This window comes from Lagopus muta, chromosome 2, assembly GCF_023343835.1.
Source record: "Lagopus muta isolate bLagMut1 chromosome 2, bLagMut1 primary, whole genome shotgun sequence".
Taxonomy (NCBI): Eukaryota; Metazoa; Chordata; class Aves; order Galliformes; family Phasianidae; genus Lagopus; species Lagopus muta.
Genome location: NC_064434.1, coordinates 14,326,571 through 14,343,423, shown reverse-complemented (window position 1 = coordinate 14,343,423; position 16,853 = coordinate 14,326,571). Strand labels below are relative to the sequence as shown.

General features: G+C 44.2%; 2 protein-coding genes across 5 annotated transcripts in view; both read left to right on the top strand.

Annotated features, from left to right (window-relative positions):
• Positions 1 to 16,085, top strand: part of GRHL1 (grainyhead like transcription factor 1) — a 290,338-nt gene extending 274,253 nt beyond the window's left edge. The window contains exon 17 of the transcript XR_007375442.1: positions 16,076 to 16,085. The gene's annotated coding sequence lies outside the window, so the exon portion shown is untranslated. The remainder of the gene's footprint in view (positions 1 to 16,075) is intronic.
• The window catches only part of HPCAL1 (hippocalcin like 1), a 51,972-nt gene that overhangs the window by 5,019 nt on the left and 30,100 nt on the right, over positions 1 to 16,853 (top strand). For 2 of the 4 annotated variants that reach the window (XM_048937610.1, XM_048937609.1), the window contains exon 2: positions 8,909 to 8,955. The exons of the other annotated variants lie outside the window; for them this stretch is intronic. The gene's annotated coding sequence lies outside the window, so the exon portion shown is untranslated. The remainder of the gene's footprint in view (positions 1 to 8,908; positions 8,956 to 16,853) is intronic. 4 annotated transcript variants of the gene reach the window in all.

Here is a 16,853-nt window from a genome sequence, read left to right as displayed (position 1 = left end):
AAATGATTTGTCCGTTTTGTGTCAGTGCTTGGTTTAATTTCCTCTTGCTGCTTTTTGTCCTTCTAATGCTCTTGTGAAGAGATGGCTACAGTTACTGTACAGTAGAGAGAAGAAAGTGGAATCAGCATAAAAGCTCTCAGTGATTAGGCACTGCTTTGATTTCCACTGCACTGAGCTGTATTGTTCTTGAGCTGAAGTGTGTGAGGTTTGTGGTTGGAAATGCAGATACTTCAGTCACCTTTTGTGACCAGTCTGAAAGCCATATCGACATAAATGAGCAGGAGTTTCTACATCAGCCCTCTCTCCTGTCTTTGTGCAATAACACCTCGGTGGCTGCATCCTGCAGTGGAGCAAGGCCCGAAGGGGTGATGAGCCAAACCTAGCACTGCAAAGAGCCCAGTACTTCAAAGCCCACAGCAAACACAAGGAGACTTGTTCCTCTCAGATTAGGCTTGATTTGGAGCAAACCCACTGAGATGGAAAGGCGTTGTCAGCTCCTTTACCTTGGCTTTCTTAGGGACTGTGGCTGGATCCATGCTCAGGCTGTGGGAAGCCATTCTGCCAGGCCGAGCTGGGGCTTGCTTTGATTGTCAGAGGATACATCAGAAGCTTATTATGGTTTTATTTTATTTTTTTTAATGGAAATTGGGTTTCCTTCCAGCTGAGGGTAATTGGAGCTGTGGTAATGGTTTAAAAGCAAGTAAGAGTGAGCTCTGAAGCCTCCTGCCACAGCTTTCTGTTCTCCTCATGTCATGGTTCTTAAAATGGCGTTTGTTCCTGAACCTCACCATTATGTGCCCTTACAAGAGCTGCCTTTCCCTCAGGAGACACACAGGGTGAGGGAGGACTGCTCTTCAGCTTGAACCTCCCCCCAGCCCTCCTCTCCTGCTCTGCAGGGCTGTCTTGATGCTGCAGACAAGCATGCACGGCCAGGCCCCAGTCCTGGTGGCACTGAAGAACCTGTCCTTTTGTCATGGCTGACATCTACTGAGGTCCTATTGGATCCTCAGAAGACACCAACAGGGGCACCGTGCCAAAACGGATCGCTGCAGGCAGGTTTTGTCACATTCAAGCCTTTTAGCATCACTAAAGGTGCCTTCTCCACTCTTGGCTCTCTTGACACTTGCCTGTGTCTTTCATCGCCTCCAGCTGGGACTGTCAGCAAGCTGTTTGCAGGGCATGCTGCTGCTTGCCAGAAGGCTTGTCTTCTCAGTGAAATGCGCCATTACAAGCTGAGAGCACCAGCAACAAGTACATTTATCAGGTGCTGATTTTTATGGGAGTAATTCAGAAAGACAGCTTTGATTTTGCCATTTCCAGAGCCCTAGCTTGCTACAGGACACAGTCAAGAGTCCAAACTAACTTGAATTACTAAATCTAGATAAGAGGAGTTCTCTCAGGGGAGATCTTATCGCTCTCTACAAATGCCCCCTGAAAGGAGGTTCTGGTAAGGAGAGGGTGAGCCTCTTTTTCCAGGTAATAGCGATAGAGCAAGAGGTAATGGCCTCAAGCTGTGCCAGTGGAGGTTCAGACTTGGTATTAGGAAACATTTCTTCTCCAAAATAGTGGTCAGTCATTGGCACAGGCTGCCCAAGGAGGTGGTGGAGTCACCGTCCATGGAGGTGTTCAAGAACTGTGGAGATGTGGCACTGAGGGATGCGGTCTGTGGGCACGGTGGGGATGGGCTGGAGGTTGGACTTGATGATCTTCAAGGACTTTTCCAACCTCGGTGATTCTATGATCTTCTGCCTTGACAGTTGGTGTGGCCCTTGTCTCCCTGTTTCTGGGTGCTTCACAACTAAGGCCCATCTGTAGTGGGAGTTTGGGCTTTGGCTGCTTCTTGTTGTCCAGCCTTGTTTTTAGCTGCGTGTCCCATGGCTGGCACTGGGGTCTTATGGGTCTCTTTCTTGACCCCACTGACACTTCGTGGTGAGGCACATTTGTTTAAAAAAAATAAAAAATAAAAATAAAATAAAATAAAATAAAATAAAATAAAATAAAATAAAGAAATTCTTCATTATTTGCTCAAGGGGGTTTCATTAAAGCTTTGCAAAACCAGTTCTACTGTTCTTTTGCAGGTTGAGCTGTATGCATATAGGCTTAGCAGACTAATATTAAAGTCTCCTCAGGGACTTTGAACAAGCACGTGTGCTAGTGTAACAGCAATTGTATGGAAAGACAACACATCCTGGCTTGACGTATCACCAGAGGTAGGACTGTGTCTATCACTCTCCATGTGAGCTTGCTGTTCATCTTCTGACCTGTGCCTGGAGAGACTGTGACAGGAGCAGGAATGTGGCTCACTGTCACCTGGGTGTGTGACAGCGTTTGTGCCATGCCCATTAGTCTGTTTCATGTGCCAAATTTGGCTTCCACATGGCTTCCACAGAAGCACCCTTAGTGCCACCCTGCTACAGAAAGAAGGGACTTCCAGTGGTGTCACTTGAATGTCCCCATTGCTCCAGAGAGTGGTGTCACCAGTACCTTGTGCCACATACAGATTGCAAGGGCTGAAAGCAAGCAAGGAAGCCCATCAGCCTCAACTTTGGCTGATATTTTACAGTCTGTAAAGCAGAGATTGAACTGTACAGGCACTTTTGCTTTTAATGCTGCTTCCCCAGCTCTCTGGAGGGTTAGTAGGAAACTAGAGCCTTGTTTTTTTGCTTTGCTTTCAAGATGTTTTCCCCTTTGTAATTATAAAGTCAAGAATGTGTTATTTTTTTAATGAATAAATGATCTGTCCAGGAACACTAGTTTGTGATGAACTCATTTTAAATTCAGCAGCGTATTCCACAGCCAGAGAGTGCAGAGAATCCACGTTTTCATGTGGCATAAAATAGTCTTAATATACAGAGAGGGTTAAGGTTACTTGCAGCAGCTTCCTGATGCCATAACAGCACTGATCACTGTAGTTTTATTTTTTAGTACGTTCATGCTTCAGTCAGTCCTTGGAAACTGAATTCTTTCAACTACTGCTCTGTTGTGTCCTTCCACCTGATAACCTTAGCAGATGCAAATTTGCAATCTCCTGTTAATAAAAAGCAGTTGACACTATGCCCTCTGTATCTGCTAAATTAAGATTTGCTAGGCAGCTACCTCCCTTCCCACGACCTCCCCTTGTTGCTCCATTCCTCCCCAGTCTGTGTCGTGTAACTTGAATATAATGTTTAGTTTAGAGCATCCTGTGAAGCAAGGAAATGCAAATGAAAAGGAGGACTGAAAGGGGAAGAGAGAGATAAACTTCCTGGGCAGTGAATGTACAGTGACATAATTTTGTTAATTGTACTGGGAAAAAGTTGAGAAGAGGAAATAGAGTAAATAACGGGCACTGTTCTGGCCTCAGCTGCCTGTATCCTTCTAAATGGCTGATCGTGTGAGTCTGAGCCTGACCTGGCAGCGTGTGGCATCAGTCACTAGTCTTTCTGGAAAAAAAAGAAACCCTGCAGTTCAGTAAGGGAAAAATACTTAATTGCAAATAATTCACCTTGTTCTGACACTTTAAATTAGAATTAATAAAATCTAATGTGTTTAGTCACAGTGGAGTACTAAATTTCCATACCTTCCTTCCCTTCTTTTACACACGCACAGCTTCTGTCGGAATGGAGTGCAGTATGTACACTTACATGTTTTACTTTGGGAATCAGGTATGTGATAATATCAACTTACCCAGCTTGGCGTCCAGTATGAAGCCCTGGCTCTGAGAAAGCCTTCCTCACCATTGTTTGCTTGCCCTCAAATTTGTAAAGCTTCCTTATGTCATTATGCTTTCCTTTTAGTTGTTTATGTAGAACTCAAGTTTGGGCTGTGTTTAATAAGCCAAATAGCTTTGCTTATGTGAAACTGGGCTGCAAATATTGATTACTCGCTTAACTTGGGTGGAGATGTTTGTATGGCATCCTCACTGTCCTGATGTGGGTACAGTCATCCCCGGTGGCCCGTGTTTCTCAGCCAGCTTGTGAGAGTCCCTGGCAGGATGTACGTAAGCCAAATGTGACACATAATACAGAAAAAAAATGCAGTCTTCAGCTTTGGCTGAAGTGAGCAAAGCTCCTCTGAAGCCAGGAGAATTGTGGCTGTGAGATGGATCCAGTGCCATGCAGCCTGTGGCGTTTGTTGGCATGCAAGTTTTCCCTTTGCTTGGGTATTTTTCTGTTTCTGTTGGTTCCCTGTTGTTTTCCTGAGCCTGGCATGGATAATTGTTTGTGTTGTGACAGCATCAGCCAAAGATAAGATTCTTGTACCACACACTTCAGGCTGTTCTTCACTTTAACCGCTCCAGTGAAGCTGTCTTCAATAAATAAACCTTTGGGGATGCTCAGAGTGCTTTTTGGAGATGGCGCAACACTTACTCTAGACTTTATCTTCTACCAGTTTAGGTGCAAGCTCTTTGAATACCTGGGAAATGTATCTACTCTGATAATAGCACATCGGTGTGGCAGGTATGCAACAGAGCGTGATGGCATGGCTTATTTCCTAAAATTTCACCCTGAAAATGGAGGGATTGGATCTAGAGTTTTGGGTTGTCTGGCCCTGTTTGCCCCAGTGCATGTGTCCAGGTTGATGTGTGCAAATTGAGGTGTGTTTTCTGTTCATAGTGACTGCTGAAGCAGGTCTAGGACCTATGGACTCTGCTACTGGGGCTAGGATGAGAGGCCTGAAGTTACACCGAGGGAGGTTCAGGTTGGATGTTAGGAAACATTTCTTCTTAGAAAGAGTGGTGAGGCACTGGCACAGGCTGCCCAGGGGGGTGGTAGAGTCACCGTCCCTGGAGGTGCTCAAGGTCCTTGGAGATGTGGCACTGAGGGATGTGGTCAGTGAGCATGGATGGATTGAACTAGATGATCTGAGTGGTCTTTTCCATCCTTAATGATTCTATGACTCTATCTATGATTCTGTGATGGAGTTGCAGCTGGGTCAGTGACCTGAGGGAGTGAAATTCAATCCCTGACTTAACCAGATGCTTCTGTGATACTCCTTGAGAACCTGTACATCTGCTTCCCATTCAGTGCTTGGATTATTGTGCACTTCTGGGGGTGTTGTAGGCATATTGCTGAGGTGAAGTGGTTGTAGGAGAGGTACCATGGGCAGCATTCAAAGCAGAGAAAGTAGGGACGGCGCTTGAATCTGGTGAAACACAAGGCATCTGTCTAAGCACTACTAGCCGCTCAGGGGACATACAGCTTGAGATGTACCTGCACTACAGTCAGAGCAGGATGCTGAATAGAAGACTTGAATTAGCTTTTAAATTAGCCTAGATCTGTAGCTGTAGCAGCCTAGAGCATGGTGAGGGCTGCAAAACCTGCCCAGGAACCAGAAAGAATTAACCTGCAGGCTAGCTGGGAGCCACAGGCGTGCCAAGTGATGCAAGTGATCTGCTGGATTTAGGCAAGCTGGAAATGAGCCTGGGGAGTGAAAATCCTCTGACAGACAGGGGAATGCCTGATGCCTCTTCCCTCGTTGAAAGGCCTTGAGGAAAACAAAGCAACCTGGAGGATGCATCCCTCTGAGAGTTTCTTTGTGCCATGGGTAAGAAAAAGAGGGAAAAAAGCCCACATTTTTGTGAAACTGCAGATTCCAGATGAAATTGTAGTGAGGAAGTGTTGCTAACAAAGCGCAGGCAGCATCTAGCGTTGGTGTTTATTTCCAAAGCTGCACACAGGGATTGCAGACAAGTTGCACTGTTCTCAAGCACGGCAGTGTCACTAACAGTATTCATTTGACCTAGTGCAGTTACGAAAGCTGGACTTTGGAAGTGTGGGAGGGCCTTACTGGTAGTCGGCATTGAGGCTGATCAAGAGAAATATCAGCTTGAGGGAAATAAGTGGAGGCTGGGATGGAGCAGGGTGAAATGGCGGCCCTTTGAGAATGAGAAGCACCAACACTTGAGGCTTCTCCGTTGTGTACAGAGAAACTACATCTAATGTCTGTGACATGGCGCAATGGAATGGGGTTGAAATCATCTCGGAAAATGAGACCGAAAAAGCATTTGTCACCTTCATTTCTCTTACCCGTCAGTGAAGCTCTTTTTCCGAGGAAGGTCTTTACAAATTGTTCTTTGAACGCATCTCTTCCTTAAGTTTTCTGCTAACAGCACTGAAAATAGTAGATTGATGCACTCTCCTCTTCCTGCCCAGCCTCCAAAAGTTACTGACATCTCTTCCTTTAATTCTGCTTTGTAATTGAATTTCTGCCATAAGTTGCTTCTGCTAATTCAATTATACCTTACTTTTAATTGGCAGTGGATTTGAATACTTCTTGTGCTGTTAACATGGAGATTAACATGTGCTGGCCAGTTACCCTCTACTCCTCAGGCTGGAGCAAAAGTTTTGGATAATTATAAGAATATAGGCAAGGTTTGTTTTGTTTTGTTTTTTTTTCCTAAAAGTTTTGGAATGCAGAAATATAGTTGAGGGCTGGGAAATGGCTTTTTGTTTTATTAAGCATATAACTACAGCCAAATAAAGCCAAATACAGCCAAATCATCTTGATGTGCTGTTCTGTAAGGTCTCCTGAATGTGACACGCATGGGGAAGGCACGATAATTTGTACCAGTGGCATAGAGCAGAGATGAGAAGTGCTTCTGGTTTGCATTTCCTCTTTTGCTGGTGACCCAATTTGGTTCTGACGTTGTCTTTCCATTGGGTTGCATTGGTCAGCAGCCTGAAGCGCTTAACATCCGTTCCTGTAAAAAACGAGAATAATGGGTTTTCTTCTAAGAAGATGTTGAGGCTAAAATTCTCGGTTTAAATGCCTGCGTTGCTGCCAGTTCACAACTGTGAGTTCCTGCCTGGTGATCTTGGGAGTAATAGAAACTTTAGTAGAGTCCTGATCTTCCTTCCTGTGAGCAGTAGACTGATGGAGTTCACATCTGCACCAAAGAGGGAAGATGCTGGCATAAAATAGGATGAGAACCAATCGGGGAGAGCTCACATAAAGGGTGTGGGCTTCTTTCCCTTCTTTATTTTTCTTTCCAAATTCTCTGGGCCTTGGGAAAGGGTTTGTATAACACAGTCCCCAGCTGCTGGGAAGATGTGCGCAGCAGGGTTGGGTCTTTGGTCAGAGCCGCTCAGCCGGCATTGCAGGCAGTCGGGGCAGAGGGCACCTCGTGGCAACTGTCTTCTTCTGATGGTTTGTGTATCAGCCTGATTTCAGCTGCCTGCTTGACTTTGGTGTGTTTCAGTTTCTCCTTGGTGATTATTTCTGAAAACATGTAGAAAATTATGGAGGTTTCCGTTATGATGTAAAAGGAAAAATATAGTGCTGAATGTTTTAAATGGGAGGAGATGGAATTACAGTACAGTCTGACTTTTATTACAGTATTTTCCTGGAAGTTAATAAATTATTTCCCACCTAAGCATCTTCCGGGTGCTTATGAGTAATAGGCAGCGTGGATTAATCTGGAACAGATTGTGTCAGACATGCTGATTTCCTTTGATAGCAGGGCGACCAGTTGTGTGCAAGAGAGCAGATGATACCATGTGCTTTGATCTTAGCTGTCTTTTGCTACTGGTGTTCTCAGAAGGAAGCTGGAGAAGAAGAATTTTGGTGAAACTCTTTCCTTATGGATGGTGCAAAGATGTGCTAACTGTACTCCAGGCTTCTGTCCAGTACATGGCCAAGTCGTGTGTGGTCAGTCTCCATAGGCTGTTGGTAGGGGGTTGCAGAGATGGGCCTGACTGCTTGGTCAGTCAATTTATCAGCATTGTAACTGATGCTTTTGATAAAATACTGGTTGAGATTCAACAGGTAGTGTCACAGTGGGGAAAATGGCTAGTGCTTGGGAGGAGGGAGATTCCAAATCTTTGGACACAATCAGAATCTGTATTTGGAAGGTTTGTTGTCTGTACTGGAGGTGTTGACCTAGGCTTGTGGTTACCTCTGGTGAATGAATTGGTAGTAGGGATACTTCAGGGTGTGGTGGAAGGGTTTGAATGTAATCACAAAAGGAGGAATTCCCCCTTGTAGGGTGCTGGAAGCGACTGTTGGATGGCTTGTTGCTATCTGGGATCTCTGTGGCTGGGTTTTTTTGTTGGAAGGACCAACTACGTTACTTTGGGATGGAGCACTGCGAGGGTTTCGTTGCAGAGCTGTGGGATTGCAGCATCTGGAGGCATTGGGCTGGAGGCAAGGAGCAACAGGGCGAACTGTGAGCAGTTCTGTGGGAGGATGGAAACTGGAGCGAGTTAGTTTCCCAATTTCCTTATCATTTTCGATTTCCTAACCACAGACTTTGAGAGATTACGAATCGCAGGACCAGGTGAGCTCTCTCCTTGTGCTCTTGTCTGTGACTCTTTAAGTGCTGATGAACCTTGGCATTTGGAGCTGGCAGATACTGAAAAGATGCATATTATTATATTCTTTTTTTGAGCGTCATGCTCAACTGATGGAGAACTGATTTCTGCCCTTTGAAAGCAATGCTTAATGGCTCCAGAAATCCCGAACAGGCTTTGTTATATTCCAGTGCTGTTTCTCCTGTTTTTGGATGTTGGCATAGCAGTATTCTAAGGCATAAATCAAGCAAACCTTTCCACCACGGCGTTTTGATGCAATTTGAAATTGATTCTTGCTTATTTTGGAAGTGTGTTTTACAAAAAGGTGTAGGGATGGTTTCAGCAGATTTTTGAATGCCAGAAGAGATCACTGTGCAAATTCAAGAGAAATCTGTGTGTTTTTCAACATGGGTTTTGATTTCTCTTTCAGGACAAATAATCAAAAGCAAATGCAGAGGATGAAGTAGTAGTTGTCGCTCAACTTAGAGCAAGAGCTGTAGCAGAGCTTTCATGTGTTTAGACAAATTCTGATTTGAACTGGGAAAATTTGTTTGTGGAGAGGAGGCCAAAAAGAAGGAAGGCTGTCCCTTAGAAGAAAGCTGTGATGTAAAGCATGTTTGTTTTGTTTTCTCCTTTAGGCAATTGAGCTCTGTGGACTTTTCCTGAAGAGGTTCCAAGATAGGTGGTGAGTACTTCCCAGATCCTGCTTCTTTTGAGCTATGCATTACGTGGGAATGATAGGGCAGCTGGTGCAGGAACGTGCATTGTCTCAGCTTGTGGCACGTGTTGAGAGCTGGCAGGCTGATCTTTGAACACGAAGTTGCCATCAAAATGGGAGGCTTTACCTTTGCACCAGAGTGAGCTTGCTGAGACTCGATAAAGTTAAATGAATTTTATATTTTCTTAAGTATTTGACTTAAATCATGGAAAGTCTGTAGCTGGATTTTGCACAGAAAGCCTGTGCAGCCCGGCAGGCAGTGTTTTCTGTGTCGAGGAATAGCCTTGTCCTTTTTCTCCCTTTTGTTCTGACCATCTGTGTTAATCTGAAGGAATGCAATTTCCAGTGGTTCAGATGATCTGCATAACTCGTGCTAATCTCTGCCGCGTGTGACCGGTTCTGCCCTGGCGGGTACCCAAAGCTTCCGTGTATTTCATTTGTCTGCACTTCATTAGTTTCTTATTTGTAAGTAAATGAAACATGAAATCAGAGAAGAGCTACAGGAACACAGAGTTGATCAGAAACACTGACAGCCGGGGAGCCAGCTCAGGCACTGGGCACTTCTCTGCTCCTCCTTGCAGCCAGCCTCTGCCAGCACTGCCCCCGCAATGCTGCTCTGCAGCACCCTTTGCTGTTTGCATTTGTTGTTTCTAGAGAAATCCACACCCTGTTTCCTCTTTCAATTCTAGATTCTTTCCAATGAGATTAACGAAATTATATCATTATGCATTAATTGCTCAGGAAGTTTATTCTTTAGTTGCATTTCCCTAGTGCACAGGATACAAGCTATTAGAGGTCTTGTGTGTTCAGACTGACTAATGAACCACAGCTGAGTGTCCAAAGCCTTTCATGGACTTCTCCATCTTTTAAATAAATGTATTTTCAATAGGTAAGGTGCCTTTCCCCACGGATGATGCCAGGCTGGCTTGCTGTGTCTGTACAGAGTATGGTTGAGATGTGGCAGGGGGGAATGGTATGCTATACTGAGTTCATGTCCACCTTAAGTATGTGTTCGTTTTGGCCAGAAAACAATTACTTTTATTTATTACTCCTTTAAATTTATTTGTCTCCAATTACATCTTTAATCAACAAATTATCCCTTACTTAATAAACGATGTTTTGGTACTTTTGGTATTTTTTTTAAGGGGAGCTCAGTTAATCCCTAACATTCCTACTGAGGCATACATCCGTATAACACGAGTCTTACAGGGCCAAGTTATGAATCCCCTGCGCCTTTTGCAAATGTTCATGTGAGTAATAGCTTACGAACTTCTCCTGTCCCCCACCCCTGCAGCTGCCATGAATCTTCATTATAAACCTGTGTGCTGTTTGCACTAATAATTACTATATTGAGACCTGAATCATCAGTTGATCTTTTTGAGATGTTGAAAGATGAATTAAACTTTCTTCCTGAGGGCAGAGTGGAGCATGGGGCTGCTGGCTGTAACACTGTCTTAAAGGCTATATAATTTCCTACTGCCAGTTTCAATTGAACTTGCATTGGGTTTTCTTTTGCTGCCACTTAAGGTGACACTTATACTGGTGATAGGTACAAAACTTGCTAATACTCCAAAATAGACCTAGCATAATTACTGTTTTTTCTCCTGCATTATCCCTTTGGATAGTGCTCTCAAAAGCATGAAAGCCCTGTGGTCTTCGTGAAACGTGGACTTTTATAAAACAGAATTTGAAGCTTTGGGGTGTTTGTGCATTACAGTTTTGCTGCTGTTATGGTCTGTGCTTCTCTTTGCCTTTAAAGTTCAGATATGTTATTTATTCTGATTCGGGAATTTAAATGGTCCGTGGCAATATTAAGGTAATTCTAGGACATGCAGCAGTTTCTGTTTGGAAGCTTATGGCATGTGGTGAGAGATGGGCAGACAGATAGGCTTGAAGTGCTGCGACCACTGGGCAACTTTCAAAATACAACATGTGGTCTGTGGTGTGGGGGTGGCTTCAGAGCAAGGGGAGCACCATGACAAACATGAAAGTGCCTGGCAGTAGCTTGGATCTCACTCGCAGTGAGTACTCTTGGTCTGGAGAGTGCACACAGTAGCCACTGAGGTGGGTGTTGGGAGCTTCATCTTCAGCTGGGTGCTTGAGTGTAGTGGCCTCAGCCAGGATGGGGTGTTGGAGCATGTGCTTCAGTGCTCTCCTGATGGGGTACTGCAGGCTCTGATGGAGCAAGCTCTTTAGCTGCAGTGCTGCCTGTAAGCAGATAAGCAGCTCTGGGCACAGGCACTGTCCCAGCCAGGGACTGCATGTGTTGGGAGCATGTTGAACTGGGGCCACTCTGTGCAAGACAGCCAAATTGGAGCTCTGGTGGTTCTGCTAGGAGGCTGTGTATCCTGGGTGCCAGCTGGATAGCGGTACCCCAGCGGTGACATTGGGTGTCTTCTGCATGGGGGTCTTCTCCATCTGGGGCATGAATTCAGTGGCTAGAGCTATATGCTTTTCTTCAGGGTGGCAGCAAATGGAAAACAAAGATATGTGCAGGAGAGGGAAGGTGGGATGTGGAATGGGGTGAGGAACAGATAAAACTGCCTGTCATTTGCATGGGCATGGGACTCTATGGCTGAAATGGGGCTGTGAGCAATAGTCCAGGATGGGACATCAAGATCAGCACCTGTGAGGACATCAAGACTTCAATCTTAAAGTAGAGAATTGAGTTTTTGCCACCAAAGATCTGTCCTATTCAAATAGCTTAGAGAAACATTTTATGAGGCACTGGCATAGGTTTTCCAGAGAGGTGGTGGATGCCCCATCCATAGAAACACCCAAGGTCAGGCTGGACGGTGCTCTGAGCAACCTGATGGAGCTGTAGGTATCCCTGTTCATTGCAGGGGAGTTTGACTAGATGGTCTGTAAGGTTTCCTTCCAACTCAAATGATTATTTCATTCTGTGATTTTCAATCTGGAAATTGAGCTGAAACCTGTGCAAGCTTTATTTCTGGGGGAAGGTGGCACCCCTTGAATGGAGATCTCACAGGGCATTGGAAATTGGGCTTGTGGAGATGCCTGGGGACTGCCTGCATCTTGTCATGGAAATCTGAGTGCTCTTGCAATTGGTACTTGGGTATTTTGGGCAATACTCCTGTCATATAGATCAGGGCTGGGGTGATCCCTGTGCTGTTGGTGTGCAAGATCTCCAGCACAGGGACTTCCTCCTTCACCTGGGAAGAGAAGGAGGAGGAAGTCAAGGAGGCTAGGGGGAATTGAGGCTATTATCCCTCATTTATGGACATCCTCTGTGCTACTGCCCTGGAAAGCCCCCTGGCTTCTCCTGCTGGGGAAAGGGATACCTTTCACTGGCGTTACCTTATTCTCTTACCTTTCCCCACAGTTTGATAAAACCTTCTGCAGCAGGCTGTGAGGGCCAGATGTCTGCGATACGCAGTGATATATTGCAGCAGGGAAGAACAAATGTGCAGTGAATTGGAAAACTTGTCTTAAAAAAGCACAAATGGGGAGCACAATAGCAAGTGAAGTACCTTTGTGTGAGTCGCTTATGTAACAACATAATTGAGAAGAATTTATTATGGCTTAAAATGTGTCACCAATCAAAGCTTACGTTTTTCTCCTCTTCCTGCAACCAGCCTTAAAAAGTGATATTTGAAACTTTCTGTTCTTGTAGGTTCTGTTATAAATGGATCTTATTAGCATTTCCACTGTTGAGGCATTTCTGTGTTGTATTGCTTCTAATGTGTACGGTTTGCTCATTCAAGGATATTAAGGAGGAAAAAAACAACAACAATGAATGTGCAGCACTGCTATTCATCTGTTTTTGTTTTTATGAATGAATCAGAAGATTCTGAGCTCTCACAGGCTTCCTGATTGCCCAGTTTGCAAGAACTTTGAAAATTTAAAGATTTTACTTGATTCTTTACAGCAACAGGGAAAAAAATTAAAAGCAGGCTTAATGAGTTAGCCAGGATTTCAGAACTGGAGGATAGTGGGGCGCAGCCTTAAAAAGTGGCATTATTATTTTATGCATGTTATATACATGTTATTATAGAGTTACCCCTTAATAGCTCTGTCTTCCTCTCTGTGTGCTGTGCCTCCTACAACCACCCCTCACCTTCTTCACTTCGTATAAATGTCACTGTTCAGCAAGGGAAAAGGAGCATCTCCTCATGCAAGTATCTCATGTTGATTCACTGCTATACAAACGTTCATCCTCTAATAGTGCAGGATTACAAAGCATTATCATCCTCAGATTGACTCAGGTAGTGCTATTTTTATTTAATCTGTATTAAGGTATCATTGCGAATCTTTGGTCTTGCAGCATGGGGATAATACGATTTACTATTTTTATAAAAAATCAACATGGCTGTGCAAATCCTGCCCATACCAAGAGCTGCAAAGATTAGTCATGAGCTCAGCACATCTTTTTTTTTTTTTTTTTTTCCTTTTCTACATTTCTTTCTTTAAAGTGCATCATTAATTCTTTAATTTTCTTGTGACCTCAATCATGTTGTCCAAGCTTGGAATAAAATACGACAGCATGTTGGCATGTAGCCCTTGCTGGGAGAAGCCTTGCTTGCTGAGATTGGAAAGGAGCTATCCATTCAGACCTGGCCACTTTGTTCTTCTCAGGGAGGAGGTGTCTGATGTAGGAAGGACAGGTGGTAGAATAGGATCCGTGCTCTCATGGTTGACCAACCAATTCCAGCAATTACTTCTTGTGGGTGCCATTCTTGTGCTGCCCTCATCCCTTTGCCTTGCTGGCTTTGGGGCCAGCTCTGCCCCATCTGTAAAACACACTGAAATTTGGCATCTCCGTTTATCATCCTGCTGCAGCTTTTGCCCTGATAAAGCCAAGAGAAAGGCATGTCCTATGGTTGAGGTTAGCCTGAGGGTGCAGTCAGTGCTATCTACAGGCAGCACATCCGTCCAGCTGGGTTCCCGCTGGTCAGGCAGACAGCACCCAAACCACTGCAGAGCTGCTCTGTTTTCCTGTGTTTTGCTGTGTTTGGCCTTTATTGAAAGGAGAAAGCAATAAGAAGCAAGGCCTGGTTTTTCTGAACTGGAACAAATATTCACACTCTGGAGTTGATCAAAATTAGTTTCTTCATTTCTGGTTAAGAGCACAGCAGGCAAACACTGGGAAAAGCTACTGTGAGCTGGCACTGTTGTCTCCAACTCTGAAAGGATGTAACCATATAGGTATGCAGAGGGATTCAGGACATTAAAAAAACAGAACCATCTGGGTTGGAAAAGCGTTTCAAGATCAAATCCAACCGTCAACCTGACCTACTGAGTGCCATCACTGAGCCACGTCCCTTTGTGCCCTAGTGCCATGTGCAAGTATTTCTGCCCCCTTCAAGCTTTCTTCTTCAAAGAAGGAGAACATTTACATCTTCCTCGTTAGTCATATACAGAAATGCCTGTCCTTTCAATAACTACATAACTGTTACTTCACACATTTCTAAAATGATGGTCACTGTGGCTGTAGTGTTTCGTAGTGCTGACTGGGCAGTGCAGTGTGCCTGTTGGAAGGTGTGTTTGACAGCTGTAGGTCATGAGGATGCTGAAAGTTTTCTGTTGGAGCCCTTCTTCCAAAGCCTTTCGGCTCTGTTCCTGCTAATGGTGAGCTGTTGAGGCAAGTATCGGAACCAGCTGGTAAAATCTGACCTGTTCTGTGGCATGTAGGGTTGGTGAATGTAAGCTACCAGATTGGCTGTAATAAAATAAAGTGAATAATTTTGACTTGGGGTACATACTGGATTTAAGAACAGCTAGGCATGAAGGCAGGAAGACATTTCTCAACACTGATTGAAAGATTTTTTGAAGACCCTCCCATCTTGAAGTTTTGACCTACCTAATGTAATTATCCCTTTAAAAGAAGAACATCCCCCAACTTGTTTTACTTATTTTACTTTTAGCCTGTGTTTGGCATTTGGGACTACCATTATTTCATGAAGCAGCAGCATTAAGGCATGTATTAATCTGCATCCATCATCTTTCATTGTCTGTTGTGTACTGCTGCTACCTATACTTACCCATAGAATAGGTAATTATATATCATCATTTATACTTGAGTCATGAAGGCAGTTTGTTTTTAGGTCTCCTTGTAAGTTAAAATATCTTCTTTCTGAATTATGATGAAATATTTTAACTCTAATAAGGAGTACAATGGCTATGTTAATGCAAGAGTATGAAAATAGAAACTTCAGCATGCAGCAGCTCCAATGGATTGTTTTCGGAATGCACTGCGGGTATCTTCACTGAGTTTGTGTGTTTTCTAAGTATTTTGAATCCGAGGAAAAGAGCTTTTTCCTTTTGTTTTGCTTGGGTTTGTGTTCTAGTTGTTTTTGTTTGAAGATGGACCAGATATATTTGATAAACTCCGCTCCTCACTCAGAATGTTGTATAAGAGGATTGAATAGTCCCTCTTCCCCACTATAAGGAGAGTGGGAGATGAATTTACCTGTAAAATGACAACTGAATTGAGGACTGAGGGATGATAGCGTGTACAGAAGATGTTCCAGAGCTGGCAGGTACTAACTGTTGAATTTTGTGGAGTACCTGGAAAATGACTGCAGATTGTCCTCTTGAGCCATAGGCAGGATCTCAAAGGAAAAGAGTTTGATTTTTCATTTTTCCAGGCTGTCTGCTTCTTCAACGATTTCCAGACTGCTCCAAGCTCTGTGGTTGCACTCACTTCCAGCCAAATGCTTTTTCTGCACCCTAACTTAGTAAGACAGTTGTCTTTATCATGTTCTTCATCCTTCACGTGATGATGAGGGAATCGTTCTGTTTTTAGCTAATCACAGGTCAATTTGACTTTTATTTCTCATCGCATCTCAAGCTTCCTTCCCTTCAGCCTCCCATGCTCTGTAAGGTGCTTGGGGTGATGATGGCTCTGCCTGCAGCCCAGGGCACTGCATGGCATGGTGCAAGCAGGGATAGGTCCTCCTCTGTGGTACTGCCTGTTCCTCCACATCCAAGCAGGATCCAGGGCTTATTAGGTCTAAATGCAAGTGAAGACCTGTAAGAATTGTTTTAATAATGGGAATGTCAGCAGACTCCTGAGTACAATGATGCTGCGGGATGCTTTCATAAATCTGAGGTTATGGGATGACAGTTGTAATGCATGGCATTGGTAGGATGTGAAACTGCAGTCATTAAGCAAAAATGGGCTTTTAAACTAATGGCAGATGCCCAAAAACAGTTTTGCAGTGAAACCAATTCCCTTAGGCCACTGTTCTTCAAATTATGCGGGTCCTGTTGACTTTTAAAAACAGGAAAATATTTTGGTTTTGGTGCTGTAGCAGTGCTTTACATTCTTCCCAGAGGTCAGGCTGCTAAGCTTTTGCTAGTTTTTAAGCTGGAGGTGTTAGAAAATGATGAATGGCAACAATTCTGGATAATGCATTCCTCATCATTCCCCCAAATTAAGCCACCTGCGATACCAAGTGTTCACACCTGTTCCTGGCTGGATTTTCAAGCCAGTGTGGGCGTGTTTTCTCTATCCAAACTCAGCCGTGTTTAACCCAGTAGGTAATTCTGTACAATGCCTCCACTACACAGAATTTTATCCAAATATCTCCATCAAAATCTCATTTCAGCTCCTGCTGCTTCAGAATGATACACAATAAAGCAGCGTGTCGCCCTGTCTGCTCTGAAGCCATCATTCCCAGCCTAAAGCAGGAGGTGTTAGGATGCAGGTATTGCTTTCTCCTTTGCACCAGAGGGTCCCAATGGAGGAGTGCTCCCTACCAAATGAAGCACATTGGCCAGTTCCTTCAAGAGGCGTTGGAGGAGTGTTTGGTGGTTGCAGAAGGCAGACTCTTTATCAGCCATCTGCTTTCACAACTTTTCCTTTCCCCTACCCAGCCTTGGCCTCTTCCTGGAAATAACAT